Raw genomic sequence first — 6,000 nt, 5'->3', positions numbered from 1 at the left:
TCAAGGTAAAATGTGTAGCTATTCTCCTTTACAGTTATTCCCCAACTGCTAGTACACTGCTACATGTAGTTACATGCTAACGTAAGGGAAACCTGTAATCTTGGTGGCTAATGTTGTTCATTTCTACCAGATTTCAGGTCATAATATTGTAGTGACGGTGCAGAGATGCCGAGATATGGAAGACCTGGAAAAACACACCAATCAGAGCAGACTTCATTGTGAGCCTGTGAGCATGCTGACGTTAGCATTTAGCTCAAGGCACCACTGTGCCAAGTACAGCGTCAGAGAACTGTTAGCGTGGCTGCAGACAATTAGCATTTTGCTGAGATCACTTGGCAATTAGACGACAAATCACAGGACAAATGGAAAAGATGGAACGGCTCTGTATCACTGTGCAACACAACATACAGTATTTTTACTTCTTTTGCCCCTTTTGTGCCAGAAAATTTACATAAACAGACCTCCATATGCTGCACTTGTGACCAGCCGAAGCCGATTTTCAGCCAGCCTGTTTTCCGTCACTTTTACAAGCCTTTTTTTGTTCCCTGTGGAAAATGTGTCCAGTAGAAAGAGATATAACAATATAGAATAAATAATTACAAAACAGAAACACACAAAACACGTAACTCTTTTAATTTTTTTTATTTTATTTAACTCTAGTCTCTACTGTGGCTAAACTCAATGGGGCCGTCTCTCTTCACTGCTTTTCAGGCAGCCAGTGAATGTAATTAAGCAACACCTCCGAATGAGGTAGGAAATTCTCTCATGTAGTTTGAAGCGTGCCAGAAGCCTGTCGCTTGGCTCGTGTCCACATATGGATCTGTTGAGGAAATGTTTAAGCAATTAGTCCGAGTTTAAGGTTGGAAAAAAGTTATTATTTCCTCCATCTTTTTTTGTGTCAGTGGTGAGGAAAATCTTTGTTATGGACCGACCTCATCCTGCAGACCATCTTTTCCTCTTTTAATGTGTCGTCCCATGTTCCACTGATTCTATGGAACCAAAGCGAAACCACAATTACATTTAGCTTCGGACTGTTTGATTAACGGAGTCCTGCAAAACCGCATGCACGCATGCGTGCACACACTGATTGAAATATTATTGTCACCCTTACTAAACACGCGCCATTACAGCACCGCCGCCGTCTGAGCTCGTGCGAGTCTCGGCCGTCAATCACGTTATATAGCAGGTTTCCGTTTTACAGTCCCATTATAATCTTAAAAATTTCTTATGCACTAAAATAGCAGGGCGGCTGTTGATTTAGGCGAGGTTACTGACAAAGAGGGCCAGAGCTGTAAGCAATCATGCTGCTCTTCCAAACCTCTCGGAAAGGCTAAGAAAAGAGGAGAGCAGGGAGTGATTTATAAGGCACCTTAATACTTGACACGTTCATCGTGAAAATAAGTCTGCGGCCTATCAAAGCCATCGTTTACATTAAAAAACCATGGAAAGCTCTTTTAAACAGCTTTTTTTTATACTCAGTGGGCCAGTTTTCATTCATATTTCCTGGCACGGAGCTCCACTCCCCCTCAGTCGAAGGAACTGTATCAAAATAAACACTTTAACCCCAAGACGACATTTAAAAATTATATTGTAGTGAACAATACAGAAGGTATGCAATTTCACAGAGTGGTTTAACAGCAGGTAATGCAGTAAAGACTGATAAAAATGTGTAATATGATGATCTAATGTGACACACTGAGTCTTGTTTTAGTTGGACTCTGCTCACCAGTGGGTTGAATGATTCACAGTGTTGAAAATACTCACAATGCCCTGCCATTTTCATGCAGCTCGGTGAGCTGTATCCTGTTATTAGTGGCTTACATACAGAGCAAATTAATTCAATAAGTCAAAGTTATATTCTATATGGCATTAGCAGCAGCTGTATAGAATTAAATAGCTTTAATGGCTATTTAGCATCCAGCAGTGGTGCAAGATGATGAGTCATTCGGTGTGTATTTTCATTTTGGTGTAAATGGCGTGTGGGTGAGTGAAGACGGTGTGCCTCTCTGTTCCTCGTGGGTTTTCATTAGGGCCTTGTGGATGACAACAGAATATATGACTTGGCTCCGGACGGGAATTTGGGGAAAGTCATGGAATTTTGGACGCCTTGACGGAACACAGGCTGTCCGCTGTTGGCCTGCTCCCCACCGAAGAGGAGGAGGAAGAATCCTGCTGCAGTGTGTGTTTGTGGTGGTGGGCCGTAAGGACATCCTCAGGGAGCTGACCCAGAACAATGACAGGTTTACAGCACCAGGCCGGCAGGCGAGCTCGCATGTGGCTAAAACCTAACAGAGACCAGGATCGCTCTGAGCACAAGAGCAGATTTGACACAACCAGATCGTCCAGATGATTAGTAACTCTGGTAATCTGTATTTCTGCCTCGGCAGGGAATCTACTGTATCTGTTCAATGCATTTCCTCACTTAGTCAAAAAATCTTTGACTTCTCTCAAGAGTCCATGAGGAATCACTCAGTCTCTTGTATTTTGGAACAACAACCTTTTTAGATTTTTTGGTAATGAGCAACATGCAAAATGTTTCAAGAACTCCCTCTGAATTTATCCTGATAAAACTTGCAAATATGATTCACATTACTGCTTTTAGAGCTGACAAATTTAAGAAACAAAAATGAGGACTCTGACTGTTGTGAGACCTAACCTTTTTTTTGAGACTTAAGTTCCTTGGGACTTGACTACGTTAAGACTTGGCCTCACCTGAGACTTGAAAATACAAGAGCAGATTCGCAAACTCTAACCTGGTAAAATCTAGGAACAATTAAAAGCTAATAAGGCAACAGGAGGTGAAAAACAAACAAACCGCTTTTTGTGGCACTATCCCCAACAACAGGTTGCTACAAAACACGCAAGCTTGAAGCTTAAAGAGCCAATGGACACACAAGCAGACAGACAGACAGGTCACTCCAAAACACCTGCAATTGTTGCTCAAAAAACTGATAGAAAAGCACAGTCAGGGTGTTTCAAAACACCTGTGATTAGAACCTAAAATGCTGATGAATAAACAGAGACAGGTTACTACAAAACATCTGCGACTGGGGCCTAAATTTCCAATAGAAAAACACAGACAGGTCACTACAAAACACCTGCGATTGGAGCCTAAAATTCCGATAGAAAACACAGACAGGTTGCTACAAAACACCTGCAATTAGAGCCTAAAAAACAAAAACAACCAAAAACTATGTCCTTACAATGACCAGACGCATCAGCATGAGCAAATAGGCAAGGCAAGTTTATTTGTAGAGCACAATTCGTACACAAAGTAATTCAGAGTGCTTTACAGAACAAGAAAATGCATTAAAATCACAATACAAAATAAAAACATAAATAATCATTATTATAAATAATTATTAAATAAAACATGAGCTTGCAGATTTGTGTAGACTGAAACTTACTCTGACTTGTCTCAAATGATTTGAGACTTGTTTTAGGACTTGTATTTAAGGACTTGAGACTTGGCTCGAGATTTGGTGTTGCAAGACATTTTCACTTGTCCGTGAGGCCTTGAAACTTAACTTGAGACTTGCTGTTGCATGGTTGGACTTAACATTGCAAACTTTAAACCTTGACTTGGACTAATATCGAATGACTTGGGCCTTGACTTGGATTTACCCTCAAAAAACTCAAAAAAAGGTTTTAATTGCTGGTCAGGTTTTCACAGTGTGCGAGCTGCCGAAGGCAGTGTCATAAATCTGAAGTAGAGATTGTGGAAATTGTATCATCGTATCCTTCTGAATAGCTTTAGAGCCTTGGACGAGACTTTCTTTCCACAACTGCTCGAGAACTTCATTATTTCCTACATTTGTTCGCCTCGGCTGTACATGCAACAGAGGGTCAAAAATAAACCTTGGTCATGTCGTGTGCATAACCCTAAACCTAACCACAGGATTAAATAGCGCCCATATGCACTGATGTCAGTAGGAAATTTGCGAAAACGATTGAATTGCATGGATAAACCTCATCCTCATATTCTGTCCGAAGGGTATACTTCTGCTATTTAATGCCATCCGCACAAGAAAGCCACCCCGACATGAAAGCAGACTCATATCCCACCTGAGCTACAAATGATCTCTCCCTTTGGGCTATGAGCTTACTTTGTGGTCTCCCTTTTCCCTGCTCCCTGCTCTCCTCATCCATCCATCCCTCCGGTGCTGCTCCATTCAGAGAGAGAGAACAAACCACATGTTTCAGGGAGGAATCCTGACCGGGCAGCATCCCAGACCAAAGTACCTCCAGCTCTCCTGCCCCCTGGCATCACTTAGCTCTACCCTGTCATTAAGGACAGGGTTGGATGATTTGTGTTGGAACGCAGCCCTTTGTTCGAGTAGGATGGGTGCAGGAGGAGAAAGACGGGGAGTAGAGGAGGGGGGGGGGGTTGGGGAATGATGTCATCTCAGGTCGGCGCTGGAAGTGGGCCGGGACCTGTGGCGGCAGGAATGGTGTTGCCTTTGGGCTTTGGTGCAGGAAAAGACAGATGGAGATGGAACGATGTGGAATATGGGGAACAAGAGTGTGTAATTTGGTATGTGTGTATCTGGATGAGTAAATATGTCTCCTATTTTGTTTTGTACCGTGCACGAAACTTTCAGTGTGTGTGTGTGTGTGGGTTTGCTAGTCTCTGTGCGAAGGCATGTGGTCGGAAAAGTATAGGCTGTTTTATGTTGCGTTCGCTCTTTGTTTCAGTGTTTCTTTAGTGGGTGGATGGTTGAATGAATCATTTGGACAGAGGCTGAGGTATCAGAAAGAGCGGTTTGGCTCGGGGGTGAGGAGGGGAGGGAGACAAGAGAGAAGGAAAACCAACTTGTACTTGTGGCTTCTGGATTCCTAATGCACACTACTGCGCAGTGATGTCTGTCTCCCTCCCGCTACCTACACTATGTAGTGTGGAACATATCAGATACACCACAGACAGCGAGGACTGAAAGTAATTATCCAAAGCATTTCTGTTCAAGTAGTGCTGAGCCTTGTGTATTTTGTTTTACTTTGTCTTAAAGGATCATTTTGGTTTATAACAAGTTGGGTCTTATTTTCAGAGTTTTGGCCTTTATTCCTATCCGTGACTTTGTACTCACCACGTTAATTGCCAAGATCTGAGAACGCAGCAACAGTGCTTGAAAGAAGTCCAGTCAACAGTCAAACAATAATAAAGGTTTTAAACAAATCCTCAAGTTAGCCAAGCTATTTGGACGAGCATATGAAGGTGAAAAATTTAATTATTACTCACACTGTCCATTGTAAACTTCAGTTGTCCAAGTTGCAATAAACTAAAATTATTATATCATTATAATTGCTGTTCAGTAAATTATACCAAGGTCTTGCGCCCCTTTCACGCATGCAAACCTGAAATTATGTTTTGCCTGGAGGAGCAATATGTGAGAAAGCAAATGTCCGAATCAGTTGGATCGGACATTAAACAGACTACATTGCCAGCTCCTGAGTACAAAGTGTGGTTCACGTCCGATTGAGCCCATGTGTGAATAGAGCAGGTCAGGTGATCTTTCTATGATGCAGCTCGCACAAAACCGCAGGAAAACAAAAATCCAAGGGTGAAAAAGGAGAGGGATGTAAACGAACATGGCAACGAAAATGTCTAACTGGAGAGATGACAAGATTTGGAAACTTCTGTCAATAAGACGCGTTGGTTGGACATGGGCTCAGTATTTTATGTGATGATCCCAGACGGGCTGGCTTCAGCTCACATGGGTCGGTTCACTTCGGGTTGTAATTTTTTTGTTTTTCGGCCCATTGAGAACGTTGAGAACTCTAATATGGCTCTATCCTGTATCCTGGGCAGCGACCTCTAGTGGCCTTGGTAATTATGACAGGCGCGAAGGAGGAACTCAGATTACGTAGTATAAAGAGCAGCAAAGTCCGCTTAGCGAGGAGGTCAGGGTAGATGGACAACCCGTGTCTCACTCCGAACTCATCGAAATATGAAGCTTGAACAGTGACTCGCGGCGTCAGACACTGACGAAAAAAGCCGTCCTT

The 6,000-nt window shown here is 42.6% G+C and overlaps 1 long non-coding RNA gene across 1 annotated transcript in view; it reads right to left on the bottom strand.

Annotated features, from left to right (window-relative positions):
• Nucleotides 1–461: 461 nt before the first annotated feature.
• LOC144459948 (uncharacterized) overlaps nt 462–6,000 on the bottom strand; it is a 55,052-nt gene continuing 49,513 nt past the window's right edge. The window contains exons 2-3 of the long non-coding RNA XR_013488665.1: nt 933–989; nt 462–820 (exon numbers count right to left, since the gene is read on the bottom strand). This is a non-coding gene — a long non-coding RNA (uncharacterized LOC144459948). The remainder of the gene's footprint in view (nt 821–932; nt 990–6,000) is intronic.

This window comes from Epinephelus lanceolatus, chromosome 22 (assembly GCF_041903045.1).
Source record: "Epinephelus lanceolatus isolate andai-2023 chromosome 22, ASM4190304v1, whole genome shotgun sequence".
Taxonomy (NCBI): Eukaryota; Metazoa; Chordata; class Actinopteri; order Perciformes; family Serranidae; genus Epinephelus; species Epinephelus lanceolatus.
Note: the sequence above shows the minus strand (reverse complement) of the source record. Positions and strands in the feature narration are given on the sequence as shown.